This window comes from Cyanistes caeruleus, chromosome 6 (assembly GCF_971803275.1).
Source record: "Cyanistes caeruleus chromosome 6, bCyaCae1.hap1.1, whole genome shotgun sequence".
NCBI lineage: Eukaryota > Metazoa > Chordata > Aves > Passeriformes > Paridae > Cyanistes > Cyanistes caeruleus.
In genome coordinates this window covers 49,447,664-49,467,362 of record NC_141706.1, presented here as the reverse complement: position 1 = coordinate 49,467,362, position 19,699 = coordinate 49,447,664, and the positions used below count along the sequence as shown (strand labels likewise).

At 35.0% G+C, this 19,699-nt stretch overlaps 1 long non-coding RNA gene across 1 annotated transcript in view; it reads right to left on the bottom strand.

Annotated features, from left to right (window-relative positions):
- LOC147652672 (uncharacterized) overlaps positions 1–8,601 on the bottom strand; it is a 109,420-nt gene extending 100,819 nt beyond the window's left edge. The window contains exon 1 of the long non-coding RNA XR_015288209.1: positions 8,415–8,601. This is a non-coding gene — a long non-coding RNA (uncharacterized LOC147652672). The remainder of the gene's footprint in view (positions 1–8,414) is intronic.
- Positions 8,602–19,699: the final 11,098 nt, after the last annotated feature.

Here is a 19,699-nt window from a genome sequence, read left to right as displayed (position 1 = left end):
GGAGTCCCTGATAATTTAGATGTAATGACACTATGAAATAGTGCCTGGATCTTATCTGGTCAGTAACAAATAAAAATGTGCTGAACAATACACTCACCACTGTGTTAATATTAGAATTTATTTCCCCAGAGGGGAGTGCTGGGCCATAAGAATGAATTAATATCTATCCTTTATAATAAGTTTCACTAGACTTTTTTTCTTCCATTTAAGCAATTCCCAGAGATGTACTTTGCTTTTCAACAACTTGAAATACATCAAAATAAAGGCGATTGGAAAATGTTTCATAGGACAGTCTTTTCTTCTCCACAAGAAAATCCTGATTCCTCAAAACTGAAATGCTTTACAAGCAGAAAACTGTTCTAAGAATCAGAAAGAGACTTCAGATGTGACACAGAATGGTTCTCTCAGTCGTTGCAGGGAACAGCTTATTTTCAATCAATTGTCTCACATGACCACAAGTTTAAGCATCTCTATAACCTGATTTTTACGAGGGATTAATAATTAGTTACCTATCATCTGAGGTGACAGTTTTTAGCAGTTAGAGTGAAAGGCAGTTTGGCCTGGTGAATGCTTAATCTCTTTAAGAAGTAAAACAGTTTCCATGGCACACCTTTCCTCAATCTTGTTTAAGCACACTGCTGGAGAAAATACAGATTAAATCCTTGCCTTGGAGGTTCATAGAAGAAGAATTTGAATTTTGATCGTAGTCTGGAGTATTGTGGGTAATGTTGTACTCATTAATCTTAGTCCTTTCTTATTCTAGAATCATTTGGGGTTTTTGGGGAGAGGGCTTGTGAGAGTTTTCTTGGTTTTGGTTTTTTTTTTTTTCTTTTGTTTTCTTTACACAGGCTGGGTTTTCAAAAAAATTTTAGGTTTTTTTTTTTTTTTTAAATTTCAGCATTATCTAGAAGAAATTAAAAAAATAATTTTGGACACTATGTAAAAAAAAAAAAAAAAACAACCCAGCCTATCTTGCCTATTAATGTACTTGTTCCATACCAGATGCATGAATATACTACACTGAGTCCCTAATCTGATACATCCAGGAGATAAAATAAAAATGAAAACTCCTAATCCATTATGATTATATTTATTTTTTACTTTTTTTCATTTACACATGGTCCAATCATATTACATTTTTTCATTCTCCTTATCCTCCTTATAAAGCTAAGGACAGACCAATAATTCTGTCCCTGGATTCACATTGAAAAAGAGAAAGATGTTGAATTAGCATAGTAGTTGTGAGGCTTCAGTTCTGAGATTATAGAACTGAAAATACTCTGTGCTAATTTAGGTATTTTGTCTGAAAACCTGTAATTCTATGGCTTTACTCAGTTTTGATTTCCCATTAGCATGGAAGGCACCTCCAGATCTCTAATAATGAATCCAAGAAAAAAGACAAGCATGAATGTGGCACACTTTGTAAGAGATGTACAAAACAGATCAACATTTTTTTCCCTTAGCCACTATCCCATACATTAAGTTCAGCAAAATTTAATTAGGGTTACCAACATCATAATTTGAACCGTTACCCATGATGCATTCTGCTCTTTATAAAGCATTTCCTTTTGAAATTGTCATGACTTATATAAGCATATAATTTTTCCCTGTGGCTAGCACTTGGTCGAAATATTAGATTCACTGTGAAATTCCTGCAATTACTGTTTCACTCTTATCTAGTTGAATATAGAAACATTTTCAGTACCCTCTTTAAAGTATGTCATTGACTGTATTAGTTCTGACAATATCTCAAGACTGCTTATCTATGAGTACTTTTAAATTGGCAACTTTAACTAACCCTTCTTTATTCCATGTTACATATCTTTGGTGTCCAGATAAATCTTATATGTGAAAACAAAGCAGAGACACTTGCAGAAGATAAAGGAGATGAGAAAATACCGATTGTTCAGAACGCCAGACCTACAGGAGAAACTCTGGTTCTCCACGTACATTCTAAGAAATATGATTTAGAAGGGGATCTCCTAGGAAGGGGGATTGAGAAGTCACATCAAAAATCCCCTAGGTTTTCCAACAGCTATATGGAGTTTACAGTTTCCTCAGCTCAGATGTTTTGTCTCCAAAACATCAAAGAAATATTGCAAATACAAGTGAGTGCTGGTGAATGTACCTACTCTGAATTTGAAAGCTCCATTATCTGGTATAAACATTTGGCAAGGCTAGATTATTTGCCATTTACTGAATAACTTCAGACAACGTGCTTATTGGTGATATTCCATGCTGCAGATCTTAACTCAGTATGTTGGAACCTATCCTGAAATTTTTGCTTTAGCTGGATTTTTTTTTTTCCAGTTTAAATGAATGCACAATTCTGTATTGATCTAACACAGTAAAAAGTAAATAAATCAAAATATATCTTTAATAATAACATTGACCAAGACTGAAAGTCTGAAACTCTTTCTGAAAGTTCAATGCAAAAGTTATGTTTGAATCATGAGGAATGTTTGAGCCTTTCAGCCTCATATGAAGAGTAAAATTATGGTACAGGTCTGATCTGAATTGACAGCTTCCTTACAGTTTCATGTCACAGAATCTAAGAATGGCTTGGGTTGGAAGGGATCTCTGGTGGTCATCTGGTCCAACAATCCCTGCTCAAGCAGGGCCACCTAGACCAGGTTGTTCATGATATGGCCACATGGCTTTTGAATATCTCCAAGGGTGGAGACTTTATAACATCTCTGGGAAACCTGTGCCAGTTCTCTGTTACCTTCACAGTAAAAAAAACCTTTTTCCAATATTCAGAGAAACCTCCAGTGCTCCAGCTAGAGTGCATTACCTCTTTTTCTGTCACTGTGCACCACTTAAAAGAGCCTGGCTCCCACTTATTTGAATCCTCCCTTCAAGTAATAATTGTACATATTGGAAAGATCCCAAACCTGAACCTTCTCTTCTCCAGGCTAAACTGTCACATCTGTCTCAGTCTTTCCTCATGGAAGAGATGCTCCAGTGCCTTCAGCAATTTAGTGGCCCTGAAATGGACTCTCTTCAGTGGCTCCATGTCTCCCTTGTACTGGGCAGCCCAGAATTAGACACAATATTCCAGGTGTGACACTAGATAGAGTCACCAGTGTTGAGCACAGAAGGATCACTTACCTCAACCTGCTGGTGATGCTTCTCCTAATAAAGCCCTGGACACTATCAATTTTCCTTGACACACTTTGCCCTGCTACTAGCAGTCCAAAAGAAGACCTATTTCTGTCTCACAGTTCCAACAGTCTGTATGGATTGGCACTCTTTGGACAATTTCTGTCAGAGAGCAAGAATTGAATGGGAATATCAATCCTATTTTGATAATAAATACAAAGAAAAAGAAAAAGGTTTTCCTGTCTGTAGATTCAGATAATCCCAAGATACCACAGAGTGGGATGGCTAGACAGGTAGGTTATAAACACCTCTTTTAAGACTATTTGAGAAAAGCTTTAGCCGTTAGGGAGGTAAAATTAAAATGACTTAACTTGAATTCTCAAAGCATTATCTTTAACAGAATCAGGCCTTTAATAACCATTGAATTTGGGTCCTAGAATAAAAACTTATTCTTTTTTAGTGATTTGACTTCTGTTGTATGGAATGAGCAGCCTGGCTTCTCTGTTCTAAGAATGTCAACCAGCCATTTCCATACAGAGAGGCTAATTCTGAACCACATCACCTCCTGAGAAGAACCAAGCACAGCAGGGAGACAATTGCTTTGAAAAAATTGATTTACAAATGAGGAAAGTGGACAGGCAGAATCGATTTTTGCAACCCTCCTCTCTTCCTGTACCTGACTGGTCTGCTTCATAAACTTGTGAAAGTAAAGTTGAACTGCATCTATCTACCACATGTCTGAATGGCAGAAGAGGTAACATGATCTACCTGTCAGAAAAGCTGGAAGATCTCTATGTTGCATCCACAGGAGTTTAATTTGTTCTGGATTTATGTGTCATTGTGCACAAACAGTACCACAGGGCTTTCTGGCTATCTGGAAATATAAATCCTTTGCACACCAAAGCATGACACTGAGTCATTGTCCAAACCCATAGGACTGAAAATGGTAGTACTGGACAATGTGCAATAAAACTGAAGGGTATAACATTGTTACTACTTCTTCTCCAGAAGCAGTTTGTATTAGTAGCTTTGCTCTAATTTTTCCAATGCATTTCACTGAGTCAGAACTGAAATATTCTGAGTATAAAGCTGTGGTATTTTATATCTGTCATTGGAATTTTACAAAATTTTCAGATTTTTCTGAAGTTTGAAATGCAACAGCTAACTATTTTGTCACTGGCTAAGCCAGGAGCTTTGGCAGTTTTACTTGTTTCCTCAAGTAAAAGTGCTAAGTTGTAGATGCTCTAGAATTAGCTGCCTTTTCACTTTCAGGGCCCTTTAGAGATTTGTTCATCGGTCTAAAATCTAAAAAGTAGCATTGGGGTATTACATCTGTGAAATCACTCCAGGACTAAAACTAATGGCTGGTCTGTAGCTGTAACTTAAAATTGTCTTGGAAGTTGATATCAGCAAAGTATTTATGATAAGAAGCAATATGTAACATCAGCTTTCCTTTCTGCAGGAGAAATATGAAAGGGAAAAAGGAGTAAATTGTATTAGCACACTTATTAGGTGCCCTAAAAGCCAAGTTGTTCCTTTTAAGTATTTTGCCTTTCACAAAGGTATGCAAATAAAGGATAGATTAGGTATTTGATTGTTACGCCTTCATGCCAAAGCAAACCCTTTCACACAGTAAGAGCATGTATTTCCATCAGGAGATTCTGAACAAAACAACTGATAGGAAATTTTTTTTGCAGATTAGATAATATAAAATTATTTTCCTGAAGATAACAAAATCAATGACATGATGGGATGTTCAATTTAGCTGAATAACAAAAGTGATTAACAGAGTATCTGAAAATAAATTTTAACATTTTTTCTTAACAATTTCTAGATTCCTAATTTTGTCTGGAAAAAATAATAATAAGATGCTACAAAAGTCTGATTTTAATAATTTTCAGAATAATTTGTCAGCATTTCGTTCTTAAAGTTGATTTTCCTAATTTAGTTTTTTGCATGAAAATGCAACAAGTCTTTCTGCACAAGGTTGCTATATTGGCTGTTGACATGAAAGAAAAGCTTCCTTTCTTTTTGTTTTGAAACATTTCCTAGGAAACAGAATCATTTGAGTTTGTCTTTTTTCTTCTCTTCCAGTGATTTGCTGTTCCAGAATTTTTGGTTTGGTTTGAGCTTAGAGTGTTTGTGCCTAACAAGTGGAATTGAGCAGAAAGATTAATTAGATGAACTCTAAGTTTTTTTTCCCACACGTTATTTTTCACAGTTCTGTAACACTGAATTTAAATCCTGATCCTTAAAACACAAAGATAAAACAACTGCATGTGTAAAAACAATGTGATAATGGCAGCAAAGACAATTAAAGTTACTATATTCACAGTCCTACCTAGAAAAACCAAAAACTAATCAGTCAGAAAATATCAAACCAAAAAATAAGAAAAATCTGTTTGCAAATGTATCTCATTTCGCTCACACACATCTCTCCTACTTCCTCAGTATGTAGTAAAATTCAATCCAGCTTCTTTTGACAGTAACATTTAAGGTGATGATTCTTTGGAGGAATTAACTTTGAAAAAATAATTTCATTCTTCACATATCTTGGCTTCAAGCATTTGTCATCATTTACTAAAGTAGTTGAAATCTTAGAGGAGGATGGGGACCATAGGAGACTGAATGAATGCTAAATTTGCTCTGAATCTGAGCTTATGCCATCATACACAGAACTGAAGATCTTTAGTCTCCATAGCTATATGCAACATTTACCCATTAATATAGGAACAACTCAATTAGTGGCTCTGTAGGGATCAGAGCATAACCCTGCTTTCCACAATTTAATAGCTACCATACATCATCAAGATCTAATTCCCAGGCTGAGTAGGATGTAAATGGCAGTAGCCCACATATCTATTTTCTAAAAATTTGAAATCCTTGTGACTTAATACACTTCCCCAAGCCCACTTGTATTGTGCATCCTGCAATTTTGTCTATAATTCACACCTGGCATCCTGCAGATTGAGGTTGATGACTGTTTTATGGTTACATTATTTTATTTCTTAAAAACCATTAACATGAAAGGGAATTATTTGCCAGGTAGAATTTGTTTGTATCATCAGAGGTTTGTTATCGCAGAAAAGTAATAGAGTACCCTGTTTTGTGCTTCCAGTGGTCTTCAACAGTATTACTTGTTCAATTTTCTTAGGCTTATTTCAGAGAAGGCTGCTGGCAACTCACTGAAGCTCAAGATCAAGTAATGTTCTTATTTAGTCCATTTAACCTGGAATCTAGAATGCACTCCTTTTTTTTTTCTTCCTTTCTGTATTTCATGAGACAATTTAGAATATGTCCCATCATGTAATGGAATCACAGGAAATTCTATGCTCCAATCATAAACCCAGACCCAGCAACTGCAATCCTGATTATCCTGATTTAGGCTAGATGTAAAACTTGATTCGTTTGTATACAGTTAAATGATAGGGAAATGTGAAAGACTTACCTCATACTTTCTGTATGAGGGCTATTCAATGTATCATGTACAGGATTGCTCTGAGCAGGAGGAAAGAGGAACAGTTAAGCTCTGAACACTTGTTTGAGCTTTTTGCTCACTTTGCAATTGATAATTTAATCAGTGTTGTAAAGAGCTAAAATTTGTTGATGGATTTGTAATTATTGTGTAATTAAGAGAGATGTTATTAAGACATTAATAGGCTGTCCCATTCCGCTGTAAAAGGGGAGTTGGGGAGAATTATTTTTGATAGATTTCTCAGATGAAAATAAAGCACAAATTGGGCAACATCATATCTGAGAACTTCTTGCCGATAAAGAAAGATAAGTATTCCTACCGAAGAGGGGACAGGAGAGGGAGCAAAGAGTGGAAAAGAGGCAGACATATCGTTACCTCACGCTGCTCCCTACAGTGTGCTGTTGGGCATTTTTTCCCATTCATTCCCTCCCTGGGGACAGGGCTCCCAGCACGGGGACAGCCCCTGGAGTAATTTTTCACCTCATGTACAACATATGTCGAGGCATAAATAAAAATCAGATTGGTCCCTCTCGTAGACAAGCGCAGATATTGCATACATTTCTACCACACTCTAATCTCACTGTTTTGAAAGACGTAGAATGGGAGGTGAAACTCACTAAGGAAACAGGACAGATGCCAACAGACTTTAATTCTTCATTTTGAATGTCAGAGTCTTCAAGATATCCCAAGTCCACAACTCCTCAATGTTTCCATTAGTGACTGGAATGAGATCTGAGTGTACATTTATTAAATTTCCAGAGAATATGAAGCCTTGAATGTTTGGAAGTACATTAGACTGAGATTTGGAATGCAAATCAACCTTGCAAAATTATTTGAAAAAACAGGGACGAGTTTAAGAAAAGCTAGAGTTCTATTTTCACTAGATAGAGTTTACTTTCACAGTGTAAGGTGGAAACAACTGGCAAGGAAGCAATTATACAGAAAAGTTTTCTGCAGACTGTACTTAGCAAGCATTAAACATGGGTCAATGAGATCACACTTAGGTAATAAAAAGTGGAAAAGGAAAGAAAGCCAACCCATCCAGACACACATGAAACACATTAAATAACGCCTGCTCTTCCATTGCTTTTGTCATTCAACGCTCTTAAATGAATTAAATGGGTCTATGAATTAAAAAAAAAGGTCACACCAACTGGATCTTTTTCTTCTATTACAAAAGAAATCATGCACAAAAACATACGAACAATGGGTGATAAAACTGAATAAGAAAAAAAGAAAAAATATATATGGAAGATACAGCACAGCAGAAGGGTTTAAAAATTAAGATGTTTCTGTAAAAGTAAACATTGTTCACGCTGGATAGAGTAAGAAATACCAGGGAAGAAACAAAAAATCTCTACTATTGCAGGCTTTTAATAAAAGTAACTGCCTAGAATAACTCAAACATGACTATAAGATGGTATTTCTAAAGTCCAGGACTGAGATTTCATTCGCCATGGAAATGGATACAGATTCTGATTTCTCCACCAAATGACTTTGGTTAGACATCAAAAGTATGTCAGTTATATATTACAAGTTGGTTGTTTTTTTTCTCTTTCTTGTGTAGTTTTTGCCTTTTATTTTTTATTCCTGCTTCTGCCCTGGAAATTTTGACTTGGATTAGAATCACAAGTGCTAACAGACACTAAGAAAAGCAGATTTCCTATACTTGCAGGTAACTTTCATATACTATCCAACCTGACCCGTATGGGAGCTGTTAGAAATCTTAAAAGTGAGCCCATCTTTTTTTTTTTTTTCTTGGCTTCTTGGTTGGTTGTCACAGTGTCCCTTCAAGAGTTATCACTCCACCAACCCGGGCTAGCTCGACACCACTGACCTGCGGGAGGACACCCCTTCGAATCCTGGGATTCAGAGGAGCAGCTGGATGGAAGAGCCTGCAGCGACTATGGAGGAGGCAGGAGTCAGGCTCTCTTGAAGGGCAAAGTCCAAGGTTTATTGAGTCCCCACAGGGACCTCCAACCCCATGAGTGCTGCCCCAGGAGAATCCCTGAAACAGCAACAACACCAATTGAAATCTTGGGGAGGAACCAGGGGAGGGGACAGATTGCAAACCAATGGGAAACAAGGGAGGAGCGGGATAAGGTCAGAAGGACATCATGGAGACCCATGAGGACGGTTTGGGGCAGGACTTCCTCTGTCTCTGCCCTATCACTCGACAACCTTCGCTGAACTTTCTAGAAGCTGGGAGGAGTAGCAGAGTGACAGACAGAGCCCAGAAGGGAGGAACAGGGAACATTCAGGAACAAGGGGCAGGTGCCAGGGTGGATTGACAACTGGGGTAGGAGGGGACAACTTGGGTAAACAACAAAAACAGAGGGGAGAGGTGAACAAGCCATTAACATAACACCATGGGAGGCAAAATTAACACCACAATGCAACAGTTGGTTTTGTTTGGAGGATTTTGGGGTTTTTTTGACTCAGTAGATGTTAATATGTCCTAGGTAAAATTTAACTGCTCAGGTTCAGTTTTTGAAGTTTACTGATCATCAGTGATTATGGAAATGGGCTTTTCATATTTCTCTTTTAATCGGACTCTGCTTAATATTCCTTAGGCAGCCCATGGGCACACTAGAAGGGAAATGGGAATTGTTATATAAATAAAATCAGTTTTAATATTAATTGTAACAAGTCTTTTTTTGCTGTTTAATTTTGTTTTTTTTACCACATTTTCTTTTATATTATAAGCAGGGAAATAAAAGTGTGAAAATGTTATGCTGCTACTCAGCAGCATGACTTACAGTCTTGGCTCCAATTCTTGAGGTCAGTATACCATGTGTAATCTGCTTTGAGTACATATTTTTTTATTCCTTATTAGAGGAAGTGCCCGTATATCCACTTATCTCACATTCAGACTCTGAATTCTACTTGAGTATTCATTGCTCTGAGTTTTCCACCTGGTTTGATTACTTGCATAATTTTCTCACTCAAAGAGTCAAAAAATTAGCCCTGATGAAAGGCACAAAGTTGCAAATTCCGTAACACTGAACTTGCTACATATTGATGTGTCATGGCACATAATCTTTTTCTCCTTTGTGTTACTTAATTTTGAAGTATAACACATTGTCTGAAAAATAATTTCCAGACACTTTAAAATCCATTTGAAATCCATTGTAATCACTTTAAGATCCATTTTAATTAAAAAATAATTATATTCATTGTTTTGAATGCTTTAAAAATAATTAAATAAATAAATAAACATTGCCAAGAAACATAAGTGGCAAATTACCTTTATTCTCTGCTGTCATCCAAGATTTTTGTGGGCAGAAATCCTTCTCTACATTCACAGCTTTATCCACAGTTTTCATTCTTAGTGTCCTCTAATTACGTCCAAGGCTTCTCTCTATAGGAAAGGTCTTTGCTTTGGTATGTTGCTGTTAAATGTGCCTTGAATATCTAATCCCGGGAAATTGTGTTTTGTAAATACTTAGTAATAAATATATATTATCAACACTGCTGCCAAATGTGTTCCAAGGTGTACCCTAAAGGTGTTGCTATGAATGATGTGAGTTATCACAGGACACCTAAAGCAGCATATGCAAATTGAAGATTGAAAAATCATGGAGCAAGTGCATGCAAACCTGCCAGGCAACAGAAAAAACTGGAAATGCAAAGTATAGGAAGTCAAGCATGAAATCCTAGCCCCAGTGAAGAAAATTGCATACTACAATTAATTTCAAGGAGGGCCAGGCTTTTACTCTATACACAGATGGAAAAAAAGAATCCTTTCCTACTCCCCAAAGCCATTTGTGTAGGTGATGCCATTTGTGCACAGTGCCAACTAATTTTTTCCTTATTAAAACTAATGATCCATAATTGCTTCTGGTATGACAGATCATAATATGGATTATAGTGTGAAAATCTGATAATGACTGTTTCAGGTTTGTGTCCAGATTACTCAATCTGGACTCTCTAGGTATAGAAACATCCCAGTTATTAAGATACTATTTTTTAGTAGCTATGCATGCTCAAGTAGTGTATTTAATGTCCAATGAGTCACTTCTGACTATGTCTATGCAACAGGATTTGAGAGCTCTTCCACTCTTTAGGAATCATATATGTGCCTTTGAACTAATTCGATTCCCTGGCAAAATGACACTCCAATATGTTCTATGCTCCATCTGCTGCATGGTGGAGACCAGGCCAATGGGTCAGGAAAGAGCTCTTGTACATTCTAGGTCCTAGTCTTGAGCTTTGAGACATTTTAAAGCTGAAATATGGCCACTCAGCCCAAAATTACAAAGAATATGACAAAAGATTGTCTGGGATTCATTTGTGATAGTCATGTTCTGAAAAATTCTTTTCCCAAGCCAGATAATCCAGAATTTTTGTTGTATCTCAGAGATATATCAAGAGTGGTAAAAACTATGATAAGCAAATTATATCCGAAACATGAATACTTCCTTTTCTCAAAACTCCTTATATATTTCAATGCCAGGTATCCTGTTTTCAAAAGAGAAGTTGTTATGTGGTTCATTTTTCACCATTGCTGTCTTATTTAGCATCATTTGAGCCTACAATTTATAATAATAGCATCACTATTAATAATCATAATAATAATGGTATCAATCCTAATCTTCCAGTCTATTTAAATAAATTTGACCAGGGCCTGTGGAAAGCCTAGGGAGGAAAAATATGCAGCTTTTTTATACTTTAGTCAAACTATTTTCATACATGGCATATATATTTATTGTTGAGATTATTTAATCAAAATGCACAAAATTAATTTTCCTATGAGAAAAGACCTACACAGCACTAAACTATTCAAGTACCTTTGTTCTCAGTTTTGCAATTGCTCTGAATTCAGGTCACTGAAAACAAGCATTCATTACATTTTAAGGGATAATTGCTATCAAATAATTTATGGCTTCAAAATGCTACACATAGCAGAGAGACTACAGCTACTTATAACCCAGTAAATTAAAACTAAACCTTCGGTGTGCTGAGTATGTTGCATAAGATTAATTGTATAATATTAGCCTGCTTCCCTTATAAAGATCAAATGGAAGGAGACATGACATAAACTTTGTGTGTGTATCAATGTAACCTCAACTCAGCAGTTGCTGGTTATTTATTGGCTGCAAACCTAAGATGTACCTAATCCTGTTGTGGCAGCTATTCAGGAAGATAGAAAGAAGAAAATTTCTGCTGTGCGTAGTTGAGAAGAAGATAAAAATCTTCTAGATCTTATAAAATGATGATTACCTTTGGCTCATTTTGACTTCAGTGACTACTCAGCACCAGACCAGCAAGAACTTGGACACAAAAAAATTATTCTGTCAATTTCCTCAACCTTTTTTCTGTAAAATGTGTCAGGCAACTTGGAACATGAAGTGACATCAGTTTCTTTAATTAAAACAAAATGCAAAAGTATTCCTTTATTCTTAGGTCCAAATTTTTATTGCAGACTTGCTTTTAAATTATGTTTTCTAGCTACTATAAAGTGAAAATAGCTGATTGTAAGCAATTTGACAAAACTTATGTTATTGCAAAGAATACTTGTAGATGGTTGAGCTGAATAGGTTTCTTGTTATCAAGCCATTTATAATTTCTTTTTATAATTTATTTTTTCTTTTGTCATTGAAAGTCTTGGTGGTATCTGGGAAATAGAAACACTTCTTAAAGGCTCTTTTTCTACAGTAATCCACATTAAATTCTGCATGTGCTAAAAAACTAACTACATAAAGGATTAGAGGACAATGGAAACCAGTTTGGTTATTTTCCAGAGTCATCCTAGTCAGTTCATCTTTTCAGTGCTTCCGGAAACAGATGGGTTGATGTTGCTGACATCTCATCTACATTCACTTAGAACTTGAAGGAGGTAAAAACTGTAGCATTCTGGAATTAAACAAACATGAATTAAACCTGAATCCACTTCAAAATAATCACTGTTCTTAGCTCTAATGGGAATGGGGTTTCTTTAAATCCCATTATACCAAAGAGTGTCAAAAGAAGTGAAATCTCCATTCTGATTGCTTTACTCTGTCATGTCCATTCAACATTTCATTAATTTTAATTACTGCCTTTGTAAATAGCTTATGATGTTCTGGCCATGTTCCTTTGCTTAATCAGCAAGTTGCCAATGTAACACTGGTTTCTTTTTCCTATGGCATAATGAAGAAAATAATCTATTCAGTTAATCTATCTTGAATTTACAAACTCTTCAGAGTCTTTCATTTCCACTTAGCTGTGTCTAACAAACATATCAATGCTCTGGCCCACCTTCAGGAGCAAAAGTTAAGAGTGTATGGGAAGCTTGCTGTAGTACTGAGTCTCAGTGTCCAGTGTGATCAGGCTGTTGCTATGGACACAGATAAACCTAAATGCATCAGAACTCCAAAGAATTTGTTGTGGGACACAGCACATCTATTAGTTGAATCACAAGCTTTTAACAGAACTACTAATCTGTTTCTAACATTTATTTTGGCAAGGCATCTCCATGCCTATAGCAACAGCTGTCCCAAAAGTTGGAGTCATAAAAGAGAAAATAGCTGATTGTAGTGAATGGAGTAGGAGTTTGTTTTCATGTTGTTGTTAAAAACACATGCACAAAAAACTCACAGAACTTTTAGGATGCTGTTTCAACTAACTTTGATCAGCTCTAAGCCTTGCTTTTGTATTTCTAGTTTTCTGTAGGGTATGAACTGTAAATAAATAGAAAGTCAATGGAAGCATTAAAGAGTGAAATTAACATCCTCTGACAAAATCCAATAGAGGATTCTAATAGAGGTAGAAGCCTAAATGGTAGAAGAGTGTTCCTATGGAAATATTTAAATAGTTTTACCATTAATTTGAGGCAAAAATTATATTAATGGAAGTGATTGGATATCTTAAATATCTTTAAATGTAATAGAATAAAATATTTAAGAGCCAGACATACACAAAAGTTTGTTTTCTCTGATGCAGAATGAGACTTGTTCTAATTCTAACAAAGCAGATCTTTAAGGATTTTAAAAAAAATAATTGAATAAATAAATAAATAAATAAATGGCAACATTTCAGGGAAATCCACCTCAAGTATTTTTGCCCATCCATATTTTGTCAGGCTCTCTAGTGGTGCTGAAGGATGCCAAAGCATTGAGAAGAGTTGGAGTATACGTACTCTAGAGGTCTGGGAGTTCCCATGGTCTGGGAATTTCAAGAAAAATAAAGTTCAGCCACATCAAAACCATGGTGACAGGGGATTTTTGGCCAAATTTCCCACTTCACTCATTCACCTTTACCTTAAAGTGAAGGTTGCTGGGGAAAAAAAAAAAAAAAAGTACTATCAAAAGCCTTAAATTGTGGATAAATACCCAGCATGTATTTATACAGATATATATCTGTCTGATATGACACCAGACCAAATAACACATTTTCTTTCACCTCTTTTTGCAATAGCTGGAATAAAAAAAAATGATTGGGCCCTTTCATTTCAGATATATCCCACATGCTTACAGTGTCTGATAAAGTCTAATGACATTTTTGGAATAATCTGTAATATGTTAAGTCTGCATAGAAATGCAGGAAATCATAAAATAATTAAACAACCCGTACAAAATTTCTAAAAGTAGAAAGAGTGCAACAAAAAATTGAAGTATGTAAGCCTGTTAAAAGTAATCAGTGTCTAATTGCATAGCTTATTTAATAAAAGCCATTGTAAAATACAATTGAGGAAGACAGTAATATCTAAACCAGTCCTTGATACCAAAAAAAAGCATTGCTCATAGACTATCAGTTATTGACAAAAAGAGATAATTAGATTAATTTCTAACAACAGGCCTAGAGAACAAAAGAAAAACAAAATTTCTGGTCTATGTAATGACATAAAACAGTATGCATCATTTCCACCTTTTGGAAAATGGTGGTAATCAACCTCTAAGGATTCCTGAGGTTACACTGAAGTGGTTCAAAAAAACCTGTCAAAATAAGACTATGTCCTGATATCTGAACTGAATGGAAATACAACTCAAATTTCTCTCAGGTAATCTGTTTGGGATTATCCTGTAGGAGTCTGGGCATCTGTAATGTGGACATCTACTTCTTAGTTCCTTTCCAGGATTGTGTTATGTTCAGTGGGGAGTAACAGGCAATTTAAGGGTGTATTTTTTCTTACAGAAGGTTAAAGTAGGCCAAATCAGCATGTGTTTCTCTATAAAATTAATCAAAACAGCTAAACCCATATTTAAACATCTAGATTGAAATATAAAATGTGTATTCACTCTTCTGAAATAACTATGGCTTTTTAATCTGATGAAATTTAGGAAAAAATACCCTCTTATTTTCAGACTTTTAAAAGGCCATGAAACATTTTTTGCTGACAACTGCAGAGCATTTAGTTTTCAGTCACTGTCAGCAGTTACACTCTCAGATTTACTCCTGAACTTGGAATCAGTTTTAATATATGGTTATCTGTTTCAAAACTTTAACCTTATGAGATTTCTCTGATTCTGAATTCTGTTTGGTTATTAAAGTGCTTTTTTAAATCTGTTTCATGTTCTAGACATAAAATAGGTTATTATTCTCAGTACAAATTAATTTTCGGAGGTATGAAGGAGGATGGAAAGGTAAGTCACATCAGTGAAATAGGTGGGTTTGATTATGTTTAGGAATTTCCAAATTTATGGTTCATTTTCTAGCTGAAATAAGAATTAAAGCAGTGAAAGGATTGTTCAAAATTTAAAATTAGAATGTTGCTCCTAAAAAACTCTATTACAGTAAAGGCTGGAATAAACACACTAAATCTGTAGGATCTCTCATCTGTCTTGGTCAGAGATGTCTGATCACCCATCAGAGGAGGAACAACGCCTATTTATACAAATTTGGCTCTACCACTTTAAGCCAGAAAAGTCTCCTTTTCCATCTAGGACAATAATCAGGTCAAGACCACAATCTAGAAATCTGACAATACAGCTGAAAGAACAAACTTCAACAAGACAGGAGTCTTCCACCACAGAGGATGGAAGATGCTGTGAAAATGAGAACCTATGAAAAGTGTATCCCGATTTTTCTTGGTTTTTGTTTTGGGCAAAGGTTAACGCATTCCAGTGCTTTAAAAGACAAAACAAAAATAAGGACCAAAAAAAAATGGACATACAAGAAATTAAACTGGATGGAGAATTTGGTAGGAATTCTTTTAAAATCTCTGCACAATATGTGTCATCTGAAGTTAAGATGAAAATGTTTTTTTCAGTTATGAATCCAGATTTTGCATACACACAGATATAAAAAACTTCAGAATCTGTCAGTATAAAGGCAAGTAATCAGTATAAATATTTTAATTAATTATTTTGACATTCAAGAAGATGATGTGATCAAGGAAGGATAATGTGTGTGCAGCAGGTTGCCAAAAGGAAATTGATAAAAAGAGCTATTAAGGCAGAGTATATTAAAAGAAAAATGCCTTTAATAATAATGACTTCAAAAGTGCATCACACCAAGCTGTTACAAGATTTTCCAGATTAGATTTCTAATTATGTGAGTCAAGACAATTTAGGTTTATTCCAAATAAGCTAGAATCAAATTGAGTTTATTTATATATTTATAGTATGTTCTACGTAACCCAGATATCTATCTAGCCATCAGATTGTTTTCAACATGGAAACTGTACATATCATTATGTTTTTTGAAGTAATCTTCTCTAAAAAAAAATTTAAATTGTTAAATTTAAATTTTAAAATCTCTTTTGAAAAATACTATATTGTGAATCAAATCCCAAGCAACATGAGCTTATTTTTAATTTTGTCTTGCTTACATGCAAGTTCATGGTCATTCTATGTTCCAGATGCAGAGTGTATTATAAAAATCAGTGTATAACTCATTACAAATTCATGTAAGTATAAGATTCTTATATTCATAACTTTCTTTTCTTCTGCTTGCATTTTCATCAAATATTGAAAGAAAAAGGTATTGCATCTACCAAAATACTGCAACAGAAGGTACTGTATACAAATTTTTGTAATGGCCCAAGATTATTTGTAATAAAGAATTACATATTTTGCTTCCAGAATTTATTCTGACCTTTTCCCAGTGGATTTATATCAGGCACAGCATCAATCATCATCTACTACATTTGGATGAGAAGATGTAGCTAGAGCTAGAGAGAGTAAAACTAATTGCTAAGCACACAATTAGAGAAGCTTCATACGAAAGGTGTCAAATAACAAATTGCCTTTTTTTGTAGTCAAAAATAGAAGCAGATTGTACCATTTCAAAAGTACCACGTAATTATCTTAATGTACACACTTACAGAAAGATGATCTGTGCATGAATACATACCTATGCACAGCAGTATATTCATGTCAGTAGATACTAAATTCTCTACCAACTTTAAACTCATCTAATAGTTGCAGTAATTTCTAGCTGGAGACCCTATATTTACTAATAGGCTTCTCAAAAATTTCTTGTATTTACATAGGTATGAGTATAGGTTTGGCCACTCTCTTCAAGAGAATAAATGGTCTCCTCCCCCCAAAACTTACTCACTCAATATTTATCAATACAGGTTAGGATTGCTTCTGACTGTATTTTTGTGGTTTAATTCCTCTCTTATTTCTGTCCCTTAAGCACAAAACTGGTCTTGTGGCTGGGGTGGAAAACAAGACCTGAACAACAAGAAGAAAGTCCTGAACATTCCCGAAGAACTCGGTCTTGGAAGAAAGCACTACGCAGACAAAATGCCAAGTTTATTTTTTGTCAGTCATAAGAAATTATTCTACGTGAGTCATTTCAATTTGTCAAAGCATCTCTCAAAGTCCCCTCTGCTTCCGCTGATATGAGTTCATGTTGGCTAAACCGAAATGTCAAGTCAGATCTCCACTGCAGATGGTCCCGTGGTGCATCCCAGGGAACTTGGATGCACACCTTGACTGCTGGAAGGGCAGCCAGATCCTACTCTGCATATTTACTCACATGAATTTCAGAATCTGAGACAGGCAGCCAAAACTAGAGACTTCTACCAATTACTCTATTTAACCTTTGCATTATTAATTTTTTCAAAGTTCATACCATCTATCTCCACAAAAAGTCTCCTCACTCTTGAAGAGATATTGCAAGGTTCATGTGCCTTGCCATTACTGTTAGTTCACCAATCAATAGTCATAAATCATAGTTCAACAAGTGGCATTCCTGCACAGCTGTAAGAGGACCACTCATTTATTCAGGGGTGTATAGATGGGAGGAACACTGGCTAGGTTATCACAGCCAGAAAAATGGCTTTTATGGATGCACCCCAAAGCTCTCTGAGCTGACAGCAACTATGTAAAGTCAACTCAGAAGTGGAAGAGCAAGTCAAGACCTCACAGAAAAGGGTCTGTACATTTGGTTTGGAAGGGTCTGTTCTAGGTTTAATGTATCAAAGAATACCAAAATGACATGTAATAGAAAAATGAAAATTCTTGATGACAGGAAGCATGATATATCAGTGTAATGTAAGTACATCAAAGCTTCAAAACCTGTGTTGGTCATTTTGATCTGTTAACACATGTCCTGAGGAAAGATGCTTGTATGACCCAACCTGTCACCACAAAGGATGGCTTACATATATGAATTTAATGTGTACATTGTGTTTTCTCTAAACACATACTTTTAAAATGAAAATAGATTAGATCCTGCATATTTCATGCTCTAGGTAACATTAACAAATATAATTTTTCTAAATTAATGGGAAGAAGACAAACAGCGGCCCTTATACTAAAAACCCAATTGCCAGAGTCTACCTGTACAGCAAAATCTTGATACATTACATATATACATTACATATGATACAAACACAGATATCAGAATACAATGTAAACTGAAATATTTTTTAAAATTTACTTTACAATTTGAAAATCATGGTTTTTCACTTTTCCTTGAGATGAATCTGAAATTTTTGAATTTAATTTTGCACTATTTTTCTTTTTTATTTTGCACATTCTAATATCTGAGAAAATTCTAAACCAGGATTTTTCTTTCTGCATACAGCTTCATTAAGCAGGTCTAATAATTCTATTCAGGTTTTAACTTAGCATGGAGAACTTACTACTAATAAACCTATTGTATTACTCCACATTCTGTTGAAAAACTGCAAATAAGTTGCTGATGCTTAAAATTGAATTTTTATAGAGAGATGAATCATCATATAATTTCTGTCCGTAATTATTGGTACATAGATTGTTCACATGCAATCCACTGCAAATATCTAATATCTAATAGCCAAATTTTGACTGAAAACAGCAGTGTTTTGAAACAGAGTTTGACTGATATATTTGTTTCTACAGTGTAATGCTGGGATTACTTGATTGTAGCTTTCAGGTTTCAGGCTCAGAAAATTCTAGTGACATGTAATGTTATTTTTTCACTTTGTTTAAAATTGTCTAGTAACAAATAAATATTCTTTCATCCATAGAAATTCCTACTTCAAATTCACTAAAATGGCTATTAGTATATTAAAAATCAAATACTGTGATAAGGCTTACTTAATCATCTCATACTAAAATTATGAGAATACATCTAAAAGAAAATCTATTCAGCAATACAAACACTTAAAAGACTGTAGCTGAGATGTATCCAGGACTTTCAGATTTGAAAAAGCCAGGCACATCAAGCCATGCTTTGTTGGTAATAGTAATAGTTGCGACTTGCACCTCCTTTAAAGCATCAGGATTATGCTTCTTTAATGTAATAACCTAGAGTTTTTATTCTCAGGTGAAGTTTTCAACCTGTTAATTGTACTTTATACAGCTACAATACCAATGCAGCATGATGTTTCTGAAGTCTGGTATGTTTTCTGTCACTTTCTGAAACTGCAGATGTATACCTGCCTTCGTATTCAGGCCCATTCAAAAATGAAATATTTTTATTAAAAAATGCCGAAAAAATCCTCATTTTTTTTCTGAAATATGCAATTAATATAGCAACTGACTTGTGGCAAGGATAGAAGAAGTCAAAGGCCATTCAACAGTTAAAAGTTAAATAAATTTTAAATAGCCTCTCCTTACTGCTCATGTCCCTGGGTGGACTTGCTTTCAAAAAATGTTTAATGCTTAACATGCTAGGAGGGTGAGGAGAAATGTTTTCCTGATTTTATATTCTTTAATATCAGCTTGGTTAAAATAGTGTTCTTCCTTTCATAGAATTATTCCA